The following is a 23,701-nucleotide window of genomic DNA, read 5'->3' on the forward strand; positions in this document are numbered from 1 at the left end:
GAAAAAGGCATGCAATAAACAGCGAGGAAGGGGAATTATGATCATCAAGCAAGATAATTAAGGGCATACAAACACAATCAAGTCGAAAAATTCGACTAAACAGGGATTTCGAGCCCTAATACCAATTTTTCCTCATAAAATTTGAAATAATCGAAATTAAAATGTAAGAGGTTATAGAAATCACTTACTTGATGGCAATGAACCCACAATAAGCAATTAATCTTCAAAGAACAAGAGAAATAGGCGATTTTTCGAGCTAAAAACCGCAAACCCTAACCCTTCTTAAAAACCGTGAAAATGAGCACAATCAAGGGGGAAATTAAGGGGTTTTGAAAGATTAAAATGCAAGCAAGAGATTATAGGAGGCGGATTTGGTGATTTGGGCAAGAAATTGGGGATTTGGGGTTGATTTTGATCGCAATAAGGGGTTGAGATGACGAAAAAATGAATGTAAAAACAAAACAAAAGAGTTTAAAGCAAAAAACTCCCTGTGTCCTGTTCATTTCACTCGATCGAGTGGTTTTAAACCACTCGATCGAGCACTTTTATGCTCCAGTTGCTCGATCGAGTAGAATTCTACTCGATCGAGAAGTCTCCCTTTTTGCTTTACTCGATCGACCTGTAAAAGTGCTCGATCGACCAAATTTTCACTCGATCGAGTACAAAAAGTACTCGATCGAGCTCTTTTCTCGCGTAAGCTCTTTAATTTCGTCATTTCTTCCTTGGAATGTGTAAAACTTCCCCAAACCTGCATAAAGACACATGCAAAAATTTCCCAAAATACCAAATACACGTAGGAACAGTCTATAGTCTTAAATCTATGCTAAAAACTGTCTGAAACTAATTGTCCTAATAAAAGCAATAAAACAAATTCAACGGAAATTCAAAAATTATCTATTACAAAGTGTTACACGGGGCATTTCCCCGCTCAATTCCCAATGCAATTCAGTAGCCCCTTGGTGGGCTCCTGACTGGAGGACGTCACCTCAGCAACATTGACTGTCCTCTTCAACTTCCATGGGCATGAATTATCACTTGAAACGGTAGGAGGGGAGTAGTTCGCATCCACATAAGCACTAACCTTCCTCGTCCTTGCTCCTTTGTCACCAGCTGTAGCGCCATCATCTCCAATCTGATCGACTTTAATTGCACCATTTCCTTTGACAGCTCCTTCATTGCTTTCATCTGTACCTGCAGCGAGGGAATCAGACGAACTTTCCTCCTTTTTGCTCTCAGTCTGAGGCGGAGGGGTAACAATAGCAGCACAATTCTCCAAATTTTCATCTGGAGTGTCAATAATAGGATCAATAGAAGAGAGAGCATTGCAAGGCTAGGCTTGCATGGGAGCTCTCCGAACTTAGACGATGAAAAATCGCTCCTCGTCCCCTACCCGAAAAGTCAAAGTCTTCCCCCGACGTCTATAATCGCACGGCGTAGACAAAAATGGTCTCCCTAAAATGATAGGGGTGTGTGCATCTTCGGGGTTGTCTAAGACAACAAAATCAACGGGAATAAAGAACTTCCTGATCTGGACAGGTACGTCTTCTACTACACCTAATGGCCGTGATAAACTACGGTCGGCCATCTGGACAGTCATGTTGGTGCAACTTAGCTTTGTCAAACCAAATCTCTTGGCTAGAGACAATGGTAAGACAGTCACGCTAGCGCCTAGATCGCATAACGCGTTATCAATCAAATGGATACCGATATGACAAGGGATCGAAAAACTACCCGGATCTGACTGCTTAGGAGGTAACTTATTTTGAAATAGGGCTGACCCCACCTCAGTCAAAGCTACGGTCTCACTATCACTAATAGTCCTCTTACGCGATAAAATTTCTTTCATAAACTTAAGATAAGAGGGTACCTTTGTCAACAATTCAGAGAACGGCACAGTGACTTCCAAGCTTTTCAGAAGTTCGACAAATTTGCCGAATTGTTGATTGGCCTTTGTATTCTGCAGCCGCCTCGGGAAGGGAACCATGATGGGTATCTCGAGTCCCTTGTTTCTCGCTTCCAATGTATCTTCCGGTGCAAGTTCTGTATCCTTTGGACGCTTCTTACCTCTCGAACGAGGTCTTTCCGGTGATTCCTCGCTTAAACGAGCACTAGCAGGCTCTCGAACAAGCTTCCCGTCATCAAAACTACTCGATCGACCAAATTCCTCATCTGATCGAGCAGTTTCCTCATCAATATCAGTCGATCGAGTGAAATTTTCACTCGATCGAGCAACTCCATTTTGCGCTTCACTCGATCGAGTAGAAAAACTACTCGATCGACCATCGCTCTTCTGTTCACTCGATCGAGTGGAAAAACCACTCGATCGAGCACTTTCGTCTTTAGTTACGCTCGATCGACCACCCGTAATCGGTCGATCGAGCACTTGCTTTGCCGTGAGCTTATTTTCTTCGACGAAACACTGTTCACCATCGCTTTTAACCTTCCTCGGTCCGATTTCAACACTTCCGGTCCCTCATAAGAAAGACCGCTTCTCAAATTTATCAGATTTTACCGTCTCATGTGGATTCTTCTCATTTTGAGTCGGTAAATGACCCTGCTTTCTCGAGGATTGATTCGCGGCTAGTTGGGCAACTTGAGTTTCAAGTGCCTTAATGGATTGCAGCATAGACTTTATCTCACTTATTTCACTCACCCCACCGGAAGATGATGCACCTTGATTAGAAGGAGTGAAAGAAGGAGGCTTCAAAGCCTTGTTGATTCTTGTGTGGAGGGACATACGGTGCTGCCAGTGCGGAGGAGGAGTAGGATTGAGCACATTTTGACTACTCCACCTCAAATTGGGGTGGACGTTCGGCTCATAGTAGGTGTTTGTCCGCTGTAATGTTGAAAGGCAAAGACAAGACTCATAAGAATGTGGACAACAATTATCTCAAACATGTCCCTCTCCTCCACATCATCTCTTACGAGACGAAAGGATCGTCTGCAAAACAAAGATTCACATGCTAGATTCCTCCTTTCGAGGCTCCTCCCAACTCATACTTATCGAATCTCGCCGTGAGAGCCTCTAATGCAGCTACAGAAGGAGATTCAACACTCCTCCTTTGATTCCCTCTGGAATTCCCATACTCAGCTTTATGGGTGGCTAAGTCATCTATGATCTTCACCCCTTAGTCTCTCCCATATTCTCAAAGAATCGGCCACCGGCGCAAAGATCCAAGATAGCCCTCGATCGTCATACAACCCGTTATAGAACTGATTCCATAAACTCCACTTTTCGAACCCATGGTGCAGAATAGTTCGCACCAACTTCTTGAAACGGGCCCATGCCTCATGAAAGTTCTCATCAGGACCCTGTTTAAAGCTCGTGATCTGAGCTCTAATGGCATTAGTCTTCGAGGCGGAGAAGTACTGTAAAACGCCGAGCAGAAATTCCGATCGATTATCCCATAAGCGGCTCGGTCCAGATCCCTATACCACTCCCTTGCAAAAAGATCGCGGAGTGAGAAAATAAACATGGTTTCTTTTATCCGATCCGGGTCACGCCAGTTGGTGGGGGTATGGAACAACAATAATCAATGAAAGTCTCCATATGCTTGGCTGCATCTTCATTTGCAGCTCCCCCGAATTGATTTCTCTCAACCAAATTGATATAGGACGGCTTCGGCTCGAATTTACTTGCCTCCCCAGGTAATGTAAATCCCTTATAGAGATTCGCAGCTGTCGGCTCAGAGTGACTGGCAATAGTTGCTTCTTCGGCCATTTCTAGAAAGTCCGGAGAAGTGACGGTCTCAACTGATGAATTAGAAATAGGAGATGAAGGTGGATCCTCCTCAAACAGATCGTTCTCGTAGTAACTAGACAGAGTACTCAGCTCTTCCTCTGTCGGCAATACCCTAGATGATCGCCTTAACTCACGCAAAGTCCTCTCAATCTCAGGATTGATCGGTAGTAGTTCACCACCCTGTGACCTGCGCATAAGAAGAAACTACAAATAGAATATAAGAATAGTTTAAGGAACGGATGCCCCTTAAACTAAAAGAAAGACTAAAAATAAAACAACTAATAATTTAAACAATTGCCTCCCCGGCAACGGCGCCAAAATTTGACACGACTATCGTGTACCCTGTCAAAGACAAAACCTAACGGTCTCAACTAAAATGTAGTAGAGGCAGTCGAGTATCGAATCCACAGGGAGGCGGTGCAATTATCAGTTGCCTAATTCTAATCTTAAGGTAACAAATGGGGGTTGTTTGAATTGGTTGGTAAACTACGAGATTTAAAAGAAGAGAAATAAAGTAAAGAGCAGTAAAGGCAGGGAAATAAGATTAAACTATCAAGAGAGAAGGGACATGTCGGGAATTCGGTTCACTACGGTAGTCTAGTGACTCAGCTGTAAATGATTCAAACGAATTATATGCGAGACGGATGTTGAAAGGTCCTTTCGGTCCACTTTCTATCCTAAATTACCACTAACTTAACTTTCATTCTCATTAGGGTAGTCTACTGTTCATAGCAGGCCTATTTAGTCCAATCTTTCGATCTAGGATTAATTTTAGCCAGATTAAAGGATGACATAGAAGCGTGCACTCAACTAAGTCGAATAAATACAATTAAATTGCTATGGTGACAGGGTCTCACAATTAATTCATCTAATTGATTCACTATATCGTCACATTTCTACCGCAGATCCCCTAATCTCAACATAAAAGGGGTTTAGCTACTCATATCGCTAATTAAACTAACAGCAATTAAATTCCCAGCAATAAACATTATGAAATAAACAATAAATTGCATAAAAGAGAAATTAGGGCAGAAGAAATAATGAGACAAACAAAGAATTAAAGCAAACAAAAGGTTAATTATTATTAAAGGAAGAGAAGGAATTACAATCAATGCGAATCCGGCGTAGAGAACAATCGAATCCGAGCAATAATAATCCCAAAGCAAGGTTACAGTAAAGAAGAATGAAGTACGCAGTAAAAGTTTTATGTAAACTGACTAAGATAAAAGCTAAATCGTCCTAATGACCTAGTAAAGCGTGCTTAAATAGCAAAGTAAATAAGTTTAGCGAAATAAACATTCACACGGGCTGATTAAAGCCCATAACCATCAAAACCACTCGATCGAGTGGATTAAAACCACTCGATCGACCAAATCCTCAGCCAAAACTACTCGATCGACCAGAAAGTTACTCGATCGAGTAGATGGTCTTTCTGCAAGTTAAGGATCGAGTACAAAGTGCTCGATCGACCACTCTGGAACGTAGAAACCACTCGATCGAGTGGTAAAACAGCTTGATCGAGTACTTTGACTTCATTTCCGCTCAAGTCCTCGCCTAGATGCCTCGTAATGCGTGCCACGATGCTTCCAAATGCAGTATCTCACTCTGGAACAATCCCGTTGTAGGCACGTAAAATTTATGCAAGTGCCACGTCGAAAGTCAAAATATTGACCCGTCAAATAAAATGTAAACTAATATAATTATTTTGGATGAAAATTAATTAATTTAGTTCATTTTGATTATTTTAGTCCGGTCCGTTTCTTTAAAAGTGACAAAACCCGATAAATGGGTCAAATTCACTAAACGGGTCAAATTCACCTAAATGGGTCAAATACAATCAAATGGACCAAGTCCAAACCCACCAAAGCTTAGGTTTTAAGAGGCTCTTCTCTATAAATATGAGATTCCTCTTCATTTTACAAGGATGGAAAAAAATAGAGGGAGAAAAGGAGAAGACTAGAAAATTCATTCTCTCTGTACATCAAATCCTTCTAAGTTCCATCAAGAAAGAAGATCAAAGCACCGTCTCCAAGGATCGACATCGAAGCACTTCAAATCTCGTGCCATCGTCGTCTTCACCAAGGAGTCAAATCATCAAAAAAAAAAGCAAGTCCAACGACCCTCTATCAAATCATCTGCGGAGATCAAGTCAAGCGACCCTCCTCCATCAAATCGTTCTTCTCTTCAAATCCCGACGTCAAGCACCCGAAATCGTGCAGTCAAAGGTAAAGAAAACAACATCCCGTCAAAGGAGAATTAAAGTCGTCGCGACCCTCCTTCAAACATCGTCATTCAAGTATAGTGGAGATCGAATCAGCGGATTACATTAGAGATTGTACTCAAAACATTTAAGTTAATAAAATTATTTTGTTACCATTTTTGTGTTTGTCAATTATTTTACAGATCACAAAATTTGTGTATACGTCTCCTCTAAATGCATGCAAAAAGGACGAAAAAGGGTACGATTCCACTACTTTCGCGTTCATTTCTACAAAATAGACAAAACGAACCAAAGTAGCCAATTCGGGGCAAAATACTATAAAAACAGTATAAAAATGCATAGAAATACGTGCTGAAATAGGCTAAAAAGACTATATATTAGGCACGTATCATCTTGCTATAGACGGATATATCCGTCTATAGCAAGAGACGGATCAAATACCCTTAAAGTGGTGACGTTTTTGGGCCCCACCACGCAAGTTGTTGTTTGTCTTATGCGTAATGTGGTATGTTACTTGACCCGTCTTTAGTTATAGACGGATAGTTGCCGTCTATAATAAGAAGGAATTATTGATGAAATTAAATAAACAAATAAAGTACAACACAAACCCCACCACAAACTTTCAACATTAATTTTAGCACAAATTCTTATTTCAAACCGGCCGATCCGTCTGAAATAATAAGACGGGTCAAACCCACCCATATTGCATTAAACAAAGTGTCCGGATTTTGCAAATGGAGGGACAAATAATTAATGAGCCGCATAAGACTTCCTGTGTGTAAGATATCATGATTTGAAGTTTTAATATAATAATAGTAAAAAGTACAACCCATTAATTTACTCTTTCTACCCTAAACCTACTGCAACTCCTCACTTCTTCCTCTACAACACTCAAATTTTCCATTTTCATAGATCAAAAATCAATTTTCATCTATAATTATAATATTCAATCCCTCATTTTATTTATCTTAACACTCATCCTCTTTAACCTTAATACAAAGCTTTCATCTTTCATCCGATTTGTTGTTTAATGCACAATCCACAATAAACACCAAATTAAATACCCAGGTTTTTCAAATTTTATTATTTATCCACCAACTTATTGGTCATAATCTTCTTCATTTTTAGTAGATGTACCATATTTTCCTCTTTATATAGTTCATTTAAAGCCTATAAGGTAATATGGATTCTCTTATTTTCCTATTACTTTCACTATAAATGTCTTTGATTTGTAAATTTTGATGTTTTAGAATTTAGGGTTCTTATAAACTTGGGTTTTTGATTGATATTTTTAGTTTTGTTTAATAAGACTTATTTTAAAATTGATCTTGATGGGGGTATTCACATAAATAGACTTATAGATCTATTTTTTCGTTAGAAGGATTCTTACAATATTTTCATTAGTTTTCTTAGTTTTTGTATCTTTTGTTCAAGGTAATTATCAATAATGGAGGTGGTCATTGCTACAAATTTTTTTGAGTGTTAAGAATAACATAAAATAATTAGTGGGTTGAGAGAACTTTGATGATATGATTGTGATAATACATATTGTTTAATCATCTTTTTTTATATAAATGTCTGGAGTTTTAATTATATTGTGACCATTACAATTTCTGCAGGTATTGAAGTTTTGAAGTTCATAGTTGAGTTGAAGATTAACAAACAAAAGCTCTTGTTTGATCTGTATAAGACACACCATCAAGCACATATCTTATTTCCTTCAAAGTGATTTTAAAAAAAGACAATAGGCACATATTACACCAAAATTAATCCTCCATTTATGTACTCTCATTTGCACAATTTGTAACCACATTAACAATTATTTGACCTTTTATATAATTGGTGACATAATATGCTTCTGTGGAGACATCTTTGTCATACATATAACTACTTGTTCAGATCACAATTTAATAAATTTAAAATAATCTCATATATGTTCTTAGTGGCACATATTACACCAAAATGAATCTTCCAATTATGTACTCTTATTTGCCTTATTTGTAACCACATTAAAAATTATTTGTCTTTTTATATAATTGGTAATGTAATACGCTTCTGTGAAAACATATTTGTCATACATATAACTACTTGTTCAGGTCACAAGTTAATAAATTTAAAATAGTCTCATATATATTTTTAATGGGCACATATTACACCAAAAATGAATCTTCCTATAATGTAATCTTATTTGCACTGTTTATAACCACATTAAAAATTAATTAACTTTTTATATAATTGGTAGCATACTACGCTTCCGTGGAAACATCTTTGTCATACATACAACTACTTGTTCAGATTACAAGCTTATAAATTTAAAATGGTTTCATATATGTTTTTAGTGGGCACATATTACACTAAAATAAGTATTCGATTTATGTACTCTCATTTACATTATTTGCAACCACATTAAGAATTATTTGTCTTCTCATATAATTGATAACATTTTATCATTTTGTGTCTGAAGGAAATGTAGATCTATATACATATTAAACATACTCATATATGTCTAATTAATTTGTCATAAAATTAAAACGGATTTTATGCATGCAAACATTAATAAAAGAGAAGAGAAATAATGTCCTTACATTCAATATTTCGGCTATATTGGGCACAAGAGAGATCACCTTTCTCTTCTTGTTCTTGAGCTATTCCAAATGGAAGAACAAAGATCTAAGAATAAGATCTCTCCCTAAGCTTTATACCCAAGGCTTTCTCTTAATTAGAATTAATATTATGAGTACTAGATAATATTAATTCTTGTGAAAAATGACCCAAAAATATGGTTTGTGCTCTTGAATATTCGGTCAAGAGTAAGGGGATTTTGGAGTTTATTTCTCTAGAATTCTCATAAATTATAGAGAGTATTTTTAATTTTCTTACACTAGAAAATAAGATGTTGAAGGAATGAATTGATTAGGAAAAGAAAAACTCTTTCTTTTCTCTTCATTTGGCCGAAATAATGGCATTGGGTAGGTTGCCCAATAGCTTTCATTTTTGCTCTTCACAAGAGACCAAGCATGCAAAGCCAACTACCCATTGTTATGATTGTGTTTCCATTTAAAATAAATAACACAATATAAACTATATGTCCACCCACATTTTCGGTTTTAAGACATAAAATGGAGAATCCATTTTATTTTTGTCATTTGTCAAATTTGTCACATGTGACATGTTACATGACATGTCACAATGTAATGTATTTTTAACATATTAAAAATCACATACTCATAAAATATGTCATTTTACAAAATCGACTAGTAATTCGTAATTACTTGTACCAAAAATGTTTCCAAATTATAAACTACAACAATCTGTATTTATAATAAATTATTCATTCCGTTTTAATTGTTTCTTTAAACAATAATTTCATCCGAGTAATGATACAATTCAATTACTCCGACCGTATCTCATTTAATCACATTTCAATTTGATACGTAAATTTTACTTCCAAAATCGTCCGTCAATTTTTCAAGTAATTTAATTAACTCGTAACGTTATACGATTAATTAAATAATCAATTAAGAGTGTTGCCCTATAGGTATGACCTAGGGGTCAACTGATCACCACCGTCGCACGACAAGAATGTCAAACTCTAGTCGACCAATCATTACCGATATATGTTGACCATTGACAAAGTATAAATACTTCCCAATTGTATTCTTTAAAATGAGATTTAATAATGATATTTAAATCATGTAATCGCACTATTGTTGAGGACACATTTCCTAACAATCTCCCACTTGTCCTCGACAAGTGTGCGTTACCAATTCTCTTGTCCTATTACTATCTCCCACTCAATGCAAGGTGTCTTTCAGGTCGTACTTGCAAGTGATCATATCGAGAGTGGTTTCCTCGATCCGGAGAATAACCGATTGACCGGATTTATCCACTCGGATACCTTCCGAGCGTGGCCACGCATTTCCGATTCATTACTCCTCGAGTGGTCCCGAGATATTGTTTTAACCCTGACAAGGGAGTGGACAATTCCTATCGCACTCATTCCCTTCGACTAGCCACGACCATCATAACCCAAAATATGCCCATTTGACCCCATTTACGAAGGTCGTAGTAACACAAATCAAAGTTAATCTGAAACCGAGCCATCTTAGGTGAATAGTCTTTAGTCAAAAGAATCGACTCATTTGAATACTATAGTCGCTCTCGCCACGACCAGGCTATATAAATTTGCCATAACTCTATAAGCGGTCATTAGGCCCGACAAAAAGTTCCTAACAGATCGCCTATGTGATCGACTAGTCATCTCACATGACTCTATGGCATTTGAACTTGCCATCAATCGCATCACACTCTAGTCACTTCGAGACGTCACCTCATACAAGTGACTATGGGCGAATATAATGTTAATCCGTGTTCACTTTAACGGGGTTCAATTGTCACTACAACCCGTTTGGATGTAACAAAGTATAAAAGGAGTTTTTAAAGAAAAACTCGAACGACAAATGCGATTATCACATATGAATAGTCAATGCCTGATTACTATTTCATATCCTATAATCTAATTTGATCTTGTACGTAGTTGTTCATTTCAATTCAATTGAAATGACATGACTCATCATGTTTAGCCTTTGAGAAGGCTTTGGTTAGTAGGTTTTATCAATTTCTTGTACCTTACTCAACCTTACTACATACTTGTTTTCCTTTGTAATGTATACATTTGCATCACAAAACTTTCTGAGTACGTGTCGAGATCCAATCAAGACATAGGCCTTCTATCCTTATAACAGCTCCCACTGATTTCGCAGTGTGCGGGACTCTTCCTTCTTGCACATCTCATGATCGCAAGTGTACTCAATTTCCGTTATAAATATCTCTCATTGTTCTTTATTGCCTAGAACGATTCTAGAAAATCTACTTCTTAATTAACTTTGCCACAATGGTATCTTAACCATCCTAGTGTGTTTTGATTATGGTTTTGTCGGAAACCATGCGCAATCTCAATTGTCAATTGTCACTTGTGTAACACCCTTACACAAAATTGCATCATAAACACTTTGCATTATAGCCTTAATGCTTCTGCAAGCACTTAAGGACAATCTTTATGGCGTACTTGGCAAAGATTACTTAAATTCGATTTTGAAAACAATTCATCATACTCAAAGCATATGAAGTGTTATACATCATTATTCATTTAATTGATTCGGCAAATGAAGCAAATGAAATCAATCAAATATGTTCAATTTAATTGAACTAGTCATGAATCTTATCAACATAAGACTTCTTACTGATGCTTATATCATGTGGATTTATCTTCATAAATCCGGATATTCAAGATGTATTATAATACTCCAAAAGTCTTAAATCATTCGCAATGATCAATATGTCATCCACATATCGGACTAATTAAAACTTCCGTAACTCCCACTAAACTTCATGTATAAACACAACTTCTCGACTTATCGAGAAATGTTTTATCACATGATCCAAAATGTTGATTCCAACTCATTGATGTCCTACTTAAGATCCTCTCTTAAGTTTCACATTATCTTAGGATTGCAAGAATCTTCAAAACTCAAGATATGTATTGAATACATTCCTTCTAATTGAAGAAGTGGGTTTTAGATTCACTCGCTATGTATTTCATAATAACGAAACACAATCCCTAAGAAGATCCAAATAGGCTTAAGCATTTCAATTGGTGCAAAACCCTTTGCAACCAATCTTGCTTGAAATATCTCTTTATTAGTGCAAAACCCTTTGTCACTAATCAAGCCCTTTTGTTTCGGATTTTTATGGCTCTAAGCCTTGTATTGAGTTGTGACTTAAACACTCTTATGTAAGTCATATGTTCATTACTTTCTAGAAGTAATCAATTTGAATCAAACGATTTCTTTGTAAGTTATAAGCTCTTTACTTTCTTAAAAGTAACATGAATCCATCATTTTTATCAATTTGACGAATTTAACCTCCTAGGTTTTAAAGGAACAACATCTTACACAAAACGTCTCATGTAGCCAAGAAAGACCAGTTTCTTGCGACATAACATTCTTTGTGGCTCTTGAATAATTTTCTCCCACTCTGTCTTCTAGAAATAAACTTATATTTTAGAAAGACAAACTTCACGAGCCGCAAAACCCGTCGTACTCGTGTTAATTGAAGAGGGAAAAATGAGCATTTGTTTCTTTGTGAAAACTTACAACCATGGTACCCTTACCATTTCATATCTCATATGATTCGATTTAGTGGAAAAATAATTTAGACAAAAATGATAAAATCCCCAAAAGGATCAAGTAACTCAAAGTAACTTGATTGAAATCCAAACCATATCGAATAGCGTTTGATTTCTTATCTAATCACACATTATTCCATAATGCGTGCTAGGAGAGATTAACTTGTGATACTATATCACATTTCCTTTGGCTTATATCAAAGTCTTCACTTTGATAATCCCATCACGACTAAATCGTGATTCCTTGAACTCTAAGAAATTCTTCAAAGATTTCTCTATTTACCTTATTAAGTGAACATATTATCGTCAACTTAAATCGTTGGTAAAAGAAAATGATCAACCTATTTTGGATCGATGATTTACAAACTCGATCTCCTTTTCAACCAAAAGGCACGAGACATCTTGCTTTGAATACAAGATACGCATACACCATTAACAACCTAATGGTTTCAAGAGTACTCGATAACTCTTTGCGTTCATCATTCCAAAATTTAAGGTTTAATCTTGGGTTACCAATTTGAGTCTTACATCATCTTCATGATATATCATTCTAGTTTGGTTTAGAATATAATCACCTTGATGATGGGCTAGCCATACATCAAATCATGGTGTAAAGGGTCACAAAGGTGAAAACCTCTTTTGTATCTTAACAAGTTTATATTCTTATTTAGAGTTTATGCACTTAATAGTCATAATTAAGTACAACTTTAAATCCAAAAACTAGATTGAGTACACAATTACTCTGTCTCTCGATATCATTGTTGCTAGTCGTCATATTCTAATCATCCTATGTATCAAGTACAATGATGAAAACCTCCATTGGTTTCTAATATAGACGAAGTAGTACTTAGCAAAATTTTATGTTTAATCAAATAAACATTTTTAAAGAAGAAGGTCCCATTAGATGTCCCACAACTAACTTGTTGATTCTTCAATAATTTGGGGTAGTTTCCTTTCTCGTGTCCAACATTTTAAGACAATGGAAACTTTATCGGTCGGGATTGATAGGTTTAGTATCGTTATTCTCAACAACTTTACCATTAACATTACCTTGTATCAATTCCATTATAATCTTTACTTCTTGAACCTCGTCCTCATCTTAACGGTTTAAGAGAATGCTCCCACTCATTTCAATGAGTCTTTGCTTTGAGAAGCAAAATTGAATTCATGAAGATTACTCTTCATTTGTTCGTTTTAATCTTAAAACTTTCATTGAAGTGGTTGCGCTATTTTGGTCATTTACGAATTACAAAACTAATTACCAAAACAATTTATCGCTTCAAGGTACTTAATTCATTTAAGTATATGAATAACAATCCATTGTAAGTAGATGTGTTAGTCAATAATCAAAAACCTGTTTGATAATGAATAACTTTAATCTATACTCTTTACAAGAGATCCTTATCAATGGTTCATTTGAGGTTTTAGAAGCAAATTCATATTTGTCTTTAGTTACGATATTTTAATGGAGATTTGAATCAAAAACGAAATGATATCGTATATGAATTGGGTAAAGAAATAGAACAATATAAAAACGGAATAGTGGAAAACTTAACATTTATCGTTTTATTAATACTTGGAAAAACAAGTATAGCATTTACATAGTGACCTCTACCCAACTATGATAAATGATTCCAAGACCCAAATTCATATCGACTTAGGCACGGTATGGCCGATGAAACCCTTATCAATATAACTCGGTGGATTAACGCTTTAATCGATTCTACTTTTAGAACTCTTGGTCGATAAAATTACTCTAATATTTATCTATAGCCCGGAACACATGCAACTACGGTCGCGAATACTTCCGTTGAGCTCAATCCAAATTTCGAATAAATGTGTCCATGATCCAAATCCACATCAACTTGGGCACGGTATGGCCGATGAAACCCTCATCAACATGAATTCGGTGGATTGACATTTATCACCCACTTCCCCTACGTAACAAGGTTTGTACCCCGGTAGGGCCGAGTGCACTCCCTCACGAAATAGGTTTTCATGGTTTCTACTATTTGGTAAGGCTATGTCTCAATTGTTTTGTTTTAGCGAGAGGTCATGTCAATTTATTATCTATCACGTTTTAAGTGAACTAAAGCGGTGAACTACGATAATTCGAATTGACACGGTCGATAAACTCGATAAAATAAGACAATGCATGTTTAGTTATGGCGATTTAGCGATGCATGTGACATAAAATAAAATGCAAGCATAAAAATAAATAAATCCTAGTATGGCCTTTCCTAAAATAGAAAAACTATTAATCTATTACATATTCGGAAACCAACTCCATTGGTCCCTTGAACTTCGGTTGTAGCACGCATCTCGAGGTAACACCGTCTTTATGTATCGCCATTCTTGAAGTAATCCGTCTTTTGGAACTCCGGAATGAATAAAATTACATAATAAATTACATAATTTCCTATTATACATTTGTAACTAGAATAAAATAAATCTATTAAATTACAAAACGGTGATACGAGATCACAATAAAAATTACAACCGAATCGATATTCCCATACATTTCGGGAAATACCAATTAAAATCTAAGGCCATACTAAGTAAAATTACATAATTCAAAATTACATAAATTAAAATTATGACAATCATAAAGAAAATGCAGCATTATATTATGTATGAACATGCTCAATTTTTATGCTAAATCGCCTTTTAATTTGCCAATATCGTATATTACTCGGTTTTTACGGATTCGCGTGATTTCAACATTTTATAATCACAAAAATACATAAACTCATATTTATGCATAAGTTAATTACCCTAACCTCTTAGGACTCAAAATATAGTCTTCACTAATAATTTGACCATAATTAACTTTTATTTACTTAAATTGTTCATAAATGGACCAAAAATTACAAAAATAAGCTATTTAACTTCAAATAAATCCAAAATTTCAAATAAATTTGAAATTTGAAATTTAAATTCATGAACATTCTGGAAAAATTCCATGACACTCATAATGTTCAAAATCTTAGGTTAAAAATTTCAAAATTTTCCGGAAAAACAATGTTGCGGTTTATCGATATTTAATAAAATAATCATAAAAACATGGAAAAAAAATTTTCATTAACTTTTCATTTTAGATCTGGAAAAATATAATAAAATGCAACATTAGACGTTTTTCCTAAGTCATAGATTATGTTTTATTAATTTTTCAACTAATAATGTCACTATTTATGTCATTTTTCTTCAAAAATTCATAAATCATGCTAAAAGACTTCTTTATAGCCAATTATTTTACACACATCTTGTAAAATTGCATGTGACAACATATTAATTTTCTATGACCAGATTCGAAATTTAACTCATATTAACCTATTTTTCTCTTAAATCCGAATTTAATAATAAAAAATTCATTTTTCGAGCATAACAAGTGCAAAAATTATGAAAATTTACAGGTTATCTCAAAATAATATATGTAACAACATATCCAAAAACCAAGTGAAAATTCGAAGTATAGCTAATTTTCGACCAAAAATGACATTTTTACTCATAAAATCACATTTAAATGTCATTATTATTAAATATGAACAATAAAAATCCGAAAAATTAACCAAAATATCCTAAAACACTTTAGGACCAGAAATATTATCATGCATGTAATTATTTCGTGATATATCATAATAACACAAATTTTTCAAGTTTTATTTTGTTATTCATATAACTCGGAAAAACTTTTAACCAATTTGCATGCAAACAACCGTGGCGCTCTGATACCAATTGAAGGAAATGTAGATCTATATACATATTAAACATACTCATATATGTCTAATTAATTTGTCATAAAATTAAAACGGATTTTATGCATGCAAACATTAATAAAAGAGAAGAGAAATAATGTCCTTACATTCAATATTTCGGCTATATTGGGCACAAGAGAGATCACCTTTCTCTTCTTGTTCTTGAGCTATTCCAAATGGAAGAACAAAGATCTAAGAATAAGATCTCTCCCTAAGCTTTATACCCAAGGCTTTCTCTTAATTAGAATTAATATTATGAGTACTAGATAATATTAATTCTTGTGAAAAATGACCCAAAAATATGGTTTGTGCTCTTGAATATTCGGTCAAGAGTAAGGGGATTTTGGAGTTTATTTCTCTAGAATTCTCATAAATTATAGAGAGTATTTTTAATTTTCTTACACTAGAAAATAAGATGTTGAAGGAATGAATTGATTAGGAAAAGAAAAACTCTTTCTTTTCTCTTCATTTGGCCGAAATAATGGCATTGGGTAGGTTGCCCAATAGCTTTCATTTTTGCTCTTCACAAGAGACCAAGCATGCAAAGCCAACTACCCATTGTTATGATTGTGTTTCCATTTAAAATAAATAACACAATATAAACTATATGTCCACCCACATTTTCGGTTTTAAGACATAAAATGGAGAATCCATTTTATTTTTGTCATTTGTCAAATTTGTCACATGTGACATGTTACATGACATGTCACAATGTAATGTATTTTTAACATATTAAAAATCACATACTCATAAAATATGTCATTTTACAAAATCGACTAGTAATTCGTAATTACTTGTACCAAAAATGTTTCCAAATTATAAACTACAACAATCTGTATTTATAATAAATTATTCATTCCGTTTTAATTGTTTCTTTAAACAATAATTTCATCCGAGTAATGATACAATTCAATTACTCAGACCGTATCTCATTTAATCACATTTCAATATGATACGTAAATTTTACTTCCAAAATCGTCCGTCAATTTCAAGTAATTTAATTAACTCGTAACGTTATACGATTAATTAAATAATCAATTAAGAGTGTTGCCCTATAGGTATGACCTAGGGGGTCAACTGATCACCACCGTCGCACGACAGTAATGTCAAACTCTAGTCAGCCAATCATTACCGATATATGTTGACCAGTTGACAGTATAAATACTTCCCAATTGTATTCTTTAAAATGAGATTTAATAATGATATTTAAATCATGTAATCGCACTATTGTTGAGGACACATTTCCTAACAGTGTCAACATTTTCTTAGATATAGGTAGTTCTCAAAATATTACAGTCATAGGTGTCTTTTGCAACCACATTAAGAATTATTGGTCTTCTCATATAATTGGTAGCATTTTATCATTTTGTGTCAACAATTTCATAGATATAACCACTATTAATTGGTTGAATATGTAAACTTACTTATACAGTATGTTACCTTTTAAGTTAAATTTGTTATGAACTCCAAAATATGTTACCATTATGTTTAATATGTTACCAATTTTGTTCAGTATGTCAAAATTTTAGTTCAGATGTTTCCATCTCATTACTTAATGTCACCTATTTCCGCATCAACAACTTCAGTTCAATATTTTACAAAGCAAGCATATTTGATACTAATTGCATAGGTTACCACTTTACTTTAATATGTTCTCACTCCAATTCAATATTTGTCCATTAAATCGAAATATATGATGATAAAATATTTTACAGGTTTTGAATCCAACTTAATCTCATTTTTATTTACTATCATCTTTACTACAAATCTTTCAACTTCTTATTTATCTATCCATAGATTTTTCAAACAGATGCCGAGTTGTGATTTGCGTTTCTTTGACGTTTTGTCCAGCCTCAACTTTTTTTAACCCCTTGAACGAATGGAGTTGCACAATAATTTCTGTAAAAAAGATAAAAATCAAAGAAACTAATAAATAAGTTATCAAAAACACATAGCTTATATATTCAAAATATGACAAGGAAATTGTGACAAATTATACAAATAGGGAAACAAATTATTCACAAATTTATTTGAATAATGTAAAATATTGACTTAATTATGGCAAATAGGGAAATAAAATATACACTAATTCTACTTATGCTAAAATGTTAACTTAGTTATGCAGTATGTTACCATTCGATTGAATCAAGCTTTTATTTGCAGCAACAATGGTGACATATTGCACAAATAAGGTAACATAATATCTTGATTAATAGATACACTACTATCCATGTATTAATGAATTTTAACAAAGGAACAAATATGGAAACAAAATCTTAATATACAAATATTTATACAAATCATATATATGTAGTATATGTTACTATTTATTACTAATATTACTTTTCATACAAATCATGACAAATTATATTTAAAGGCTAACAAAGTAATTTCACTAATCCGTGTAATATGGTACCATTAATGTGCAAAATGTCACTATTATTACTAAGGAAACAATACAAAATAAATCAATGAATAGACATTCATATTAAAAAAATTGTCTTTGCAATATGTTACCATTGATGTTCCAAAATGTAATTATTATTGTTAAGGAGACAACACCCAATAAATCAATAATTAGACATTCATATAAAAATAACTTGTCTCCAATATGTTACCATTTTTTTATTTTACTTTTTTTGCAAAATGTTACCATTATTACACAGGAAACAATACTTAATAAATCAAAAGATTCGTTAAACCCAACAAAAAAAACTAGATTTTTCGAGTTTCAATCAAATGCAGAACACAGTTTTATAATAACCAAAATACATTTTAAAAGTTTATACAAACAATGACCCATTAAAATGTGTGAAATAAAGATAATAAAACTTACCCAATATCTTTTTCTTCACATATTTTTTCTCCATCTTTGATGAAGATGAAAATTTGCAAAAAAAAATTTTGGGACAAATTAAGTTGAGTGTAAAAAAATGAATAAGAAAAGGGTTTTCCAAAAAAATTGTGGTTTTCGTTTTTGGAGGGATTTTATTTACCATTTTTTTCATTTGTGTTGATGAAGATTTATTAAGCTTTTTATTTTTTTTGGGTTTTCAGTAATAAACAAACTGGTCACATATTCCACAAAAGTGTCCACAAACTGGTCACATGTTTTGTAATTTTATAAACAAACTGGTCACATATTTCACAAAAAAGGTAACAAATTACACGTATAATACCTCCCTATGAACACCAAATACTCAATAAACCATCAACAATAAAACATGCAAAACACTATTTTATCACAAACAATTCATAATATATTATCTAGTAACATATAATACAAATTCAGAAAAAAAGTGTCCAAGATGCTAACATATATTACCACAATTAGATCATCTTCGCCATTGTCGTGGATGAACATTTTTGTAAACATTTCATAATTTTTCTTGTAGATGAGGATGTAGATGAAGGACTATTTTGAAGATGTGGGCTGAAGAGGGAGAAATGAATTAATTAATTGATTATCTTTCCCATTTTTTTGTTAATTAATTAATTCAACTTTATTTTCAGAGAAATGAAGAGTGAAGAGGGAGAAATGAAAACGGAGAGAGAAATGAAAGAGTGAGAAATGAAAAAATGGAGGGAGAAACGAGGTGTAATGATGGGAGTTTTGTCAGGAAGTGTTGAAAATTGAAGATTTTTAGTCAGTACCGCAGATTTGCAATAAATGCCAACCACCAACCCGTCTTCTATTTCTCACCCCATATTTGCAATTCAGTATCAAACTGACCCATCTTATTAATAAGACGGATATATATCGTCTTAAGTAAGACTTATTGTAATTTTAGTGATCCACTTGCTAGAGTATTCGACCCATTCACTACTTAATGGGTATGATTCGACCCCTTTTCAGCTTGTGACGGATAGTCGCCATCTTCAATAAGTATTTGTGATTTGATTTTAGGAAATCGCAGAGTTTCAGGAAAGGATTTTGTGGGTTTTTTTTTTGGAGAGATAGGGTAATTAGGCCAAATAAGAAAATTATGAGTGACCCCTATTTTTTCAGCGCCCCATGCACAATCAAATCTCAAACGTGTATCTAATGATATCACAAGCATAGATACGTCTGCCAGCCTCTCCTTTATTAAGGTCCCTCTGTCTCATAATCTAATTATTGATCATCTTTAGATTGATATACTTGATCAAAATTAAATAATCCTACTAATATAATTGACTAAAAGGGTCCAGTTCATAGACTATACCTCATATTGTATATTGCTATTATACGACCAAGGGTGTTTTAGTCTTTTTTTCCCTTATAATTGTTGTAACCTACAATACAAGTTCAACGTAACTCTCCTCCCTTCTCTAACTCTCTCCATATTTTTCTAACTACTTCTCCAATTACTCAATCATCTTCTCCTTCAATATCATTTTTTCAACTATTTAATTCTCCATATCCAAAAAAATCAAAAATTTAATCAATAATTATAATCTGTGGTGGACAAATCTTCTAAGGCGGAAAATACATCAAATTTACACGACTCTAGAACTTTATACGGAAGATTTCTTATAGAGCTCGGAAAATTTACTCTCTAGCTCGAAATATATCATAAAAGCTCGAAATCTTTACGTTTTTTGAAACCCCGAAACTATTATGTAAGTTAGGATTTTTTTCGTAAAAAGGATTCCAAAAATCATAATTCATAGTTAATCCAAGAAGTCAAGTTTGTCTGAACTTAGATTTTTTTAATAACTCAAAACATTGAAATTAGATACATACGAAATTCGAAAACTTTGTTTGTAAGCTCATAAAATTTCTTAATGAGCTCTTAAAGTTTCTTACATAGCTCAGAAAATTTACTTGCATGCTCGGAATATATAGCTTTAAAAACTCGAAACCTTTACTTGTAAACTCAAAAAAAATACAAGACTAAAAAAATTACAGAGCTCAAAAAATTTACTCGAAAGAACTAAATGAATCATACGGAGTACAAAACTCAAAATCTCAAAATATACCCAAAAAATACATGTTAATATACAAATTGATGTTGAAATTTACCTCAAAATATTGTTATAAGCATTTTTTCTTCTTGATGGTATTATCAATTTCTTATATTTTTCCATTATAGAATAAATAAGAGACAATGAATGTGTTTTTAAGAGAAGTGAGAGAGGTTTAACGTTTGATTTTGGTAGGTCTTTTTTTTTGTTTTAAAAATTGAGATGGCTTGAGCCAGTTGTATAATGCTAATATACAACTCGTTGTAGGATACTATTTTTGAAAAGGGTCTAATATAATACATCAGATGCGGCTGAACCCTTTCTAAACCATTGGATTTAATTATTACAGATGCACCAGATGTTGACACGTGTCCCCTATATACATCCCACCTAACCCCTCACCCTCATTTACTCTTTCACTTTTACGCTCGCTCTTTCTCTCTCTTCTAACATTTCTTCAGCTCAACTATTTCCACTTTTCCGCCATTACTACCGAGCTTCCAACGAGCTTTCAACCGCCATTACTACCGCGCTTTCAACCGCCATTACTACTGCACTTTTGACCGCCATTATCCTCCTCAGGTTAGGTACTTTCGATTTAATAGTGTTTATTTTAATTCATCCCTAATTTTCATTATGTTTCTGTGATTCATCTTCTTTCGCCATTATCAGTGTACGTTCATTCCGTATTTTGCACACTTATGTTCAATGTACTTATTTACTTCGCTAATTTCAAGCTCAACTATTTCCACTACTTATTAATTTGTTTTTCTGCAGGTTTTAATCGTTTATTGAGCATCAACGACCATAATAGAAGCGCATAGCAGACGATTCCTTGCTTGTCGTCAGGTAGCGGATCCGCCTAATCCAACCCTAAACCCTTTCCCGTCCCATTTTAGGACACTCGCTCCCCTACTTTAAATCCCGTCCCCCAAAAAAGGGTTCACCCGTCCCCTCTAGGGTGTCTTTTGGTCTTCCTGCCGCTCGAATGAGTAGAAAGGGAAATGATTTAGGGCTGGATTAGGCGGATCCGCTACGCGAATCCGCCTAATCCAACCCTAAACTCTTTCCCGTCCTGTTTTAGCACCCGGCCCCCAACTTTAAATCTCGTCCCCCAGAAAAAGGGTTCACCCGTCCCCTATAGAGTGTCTTTTGGTCTTCCTGCCGCTCGAATGAGTAGCAAGGGAAAGGGTTTATGGTTGGATTAGGCGGATCCGCGGTAGCGGTCCACCTAATCCAACTCTAAATCCTTTTCCGTCCCATTATAGGACGCCTGACCCCTACTTTAAATTCCGTTCCACAAAAAAGGGTTCACCCGCCCCCTATAGGGTGTCTTTTGGTCTTCCAGCCACTCGAATGAGTAGCAAGGGAAAGGGTTTAGGGTTGGATTAGGCGGACCCGCGGTAGCAGAACCGCCTAATCCAACCCTAAACCCTTTCCCGTCCCGTTTTAGGACACCCGACCCCCTACTTTAAATCCCGTCTCCCAAAAAAGGGTTCACCCGTCCCCTTTAGGGTGTCTTTTGGTCTTCCTGCTGCTCGAATGAGTAGCAAGGGAAAGGGTTTAGGGTTGGGTTTAGGGCTGGTTTAGGGTGTCTTATTTTGTGAATCCTACAACTTATTTTGTGAACTTATTTTGTGAATCCTGGAACTTATTTTGTGAATCCTTGAACTTATTTTGTGAATCCTGGAACTTATTTTGTGAACTTATTTTGTGAATCCTGGAACTTATTTTGTGAATCTTGACCATAATATTGTGAAACTTGTAACTGAATTGTTGTATACTTTTCCTTAGTTTGCATTTCCTTATTATACCATTAATCTCTTGAAGTGTCTTATTAATGAAGTTTATTTTTCTTTATTTTGTAAATTTATTTCCCTTGGTTTGTGAATAATAGTCTTTACTGAGCAGTAGGAAGCAAGCCAAGCCAGGATGAAGCGACGTGTTGAACCACCTACTGATTCTACTGAAGCACCTACTGAAGCTACTGAACTACTCTCTGAGCCAGCTACAAAAAATAAAAGAATTTACAAAGAAAGACTGCATGTGTTGAGGACTAGGATGTCTCCTTCTGGTTTTTACAATTTTATCAATCACGAGACGAGTCCACCTTCTGAAAACCAGATAGAAGCCATCAAACAAATGGGCTTTGGCGGCCTCTTACACCTTAAAAACGATCTTGTTCCTGGAAACTTTGCTTATTGGCTAGTTTCAAATTATGACCCCTTAAAAGGATCGTTGTTTGATGGGAAACTTCCTGTTTTAGAGGAAGATATACATCTTTGCACAAGAATACCAGTGGGTCCACAAGTTGTTGTTGAAGCAAAAGTGGGAGATAAGTGCTCTGAATATCTGTCGCTTTTGGAAAAATTCAAAAGTCAATATGCAAAAGATGCAATTGAGGTGAAAGACATCCTGATCAAGCTGCAATAACAAAGAGATGGTGGTGATGATTTCAAGCGAAACTTCATCATCTATATATTCTCTGCTCTTCTAGGTGGTGTCGTAGGCAATAGGGCAAGCCTAAGACTTCTTAAAAGTTTGTCAAACCCTGATTGCATCTCTGAATTTTACTGGTGTACTTTCATCAAAAGGAAATTGGTTGACAGTGTTCAGTCTTGGCAGAAGGAGGAGTTCAACACCAAGAAGCTGAACGAAAATTGGTTTGGTGGACCAATTATCGTCTTGGTTTTCATTTATCTAGATCGCTGTGTATTTAAATCACGGCTAGTGAGTCGACAGTTTCCAACACTGTCGACTTGGACAAAAGAAGCAATATCCATGCGCATAAAGGAGGAATTGCATGTCAAACATGGTGATGAAAAATCTTTCGGTCGGGGTTCTATTGA

The sequence above is a fragment of the Silene latifolia genome, chromosome 2, assembly GCF_048544455.1.
Source record: "Silene latifolia isolate original U9 population chromosome 2, ASM4854445v1, whole genome shotgun sequence".
Classification (NCBI taxonomy): domain Eukaryota; kingdom Viridiplantae; phylum Streptophyta; class Magnoliopsida; order Caryophyllales; family Caryophyllaceae; genus Silene; species Silene latifolia.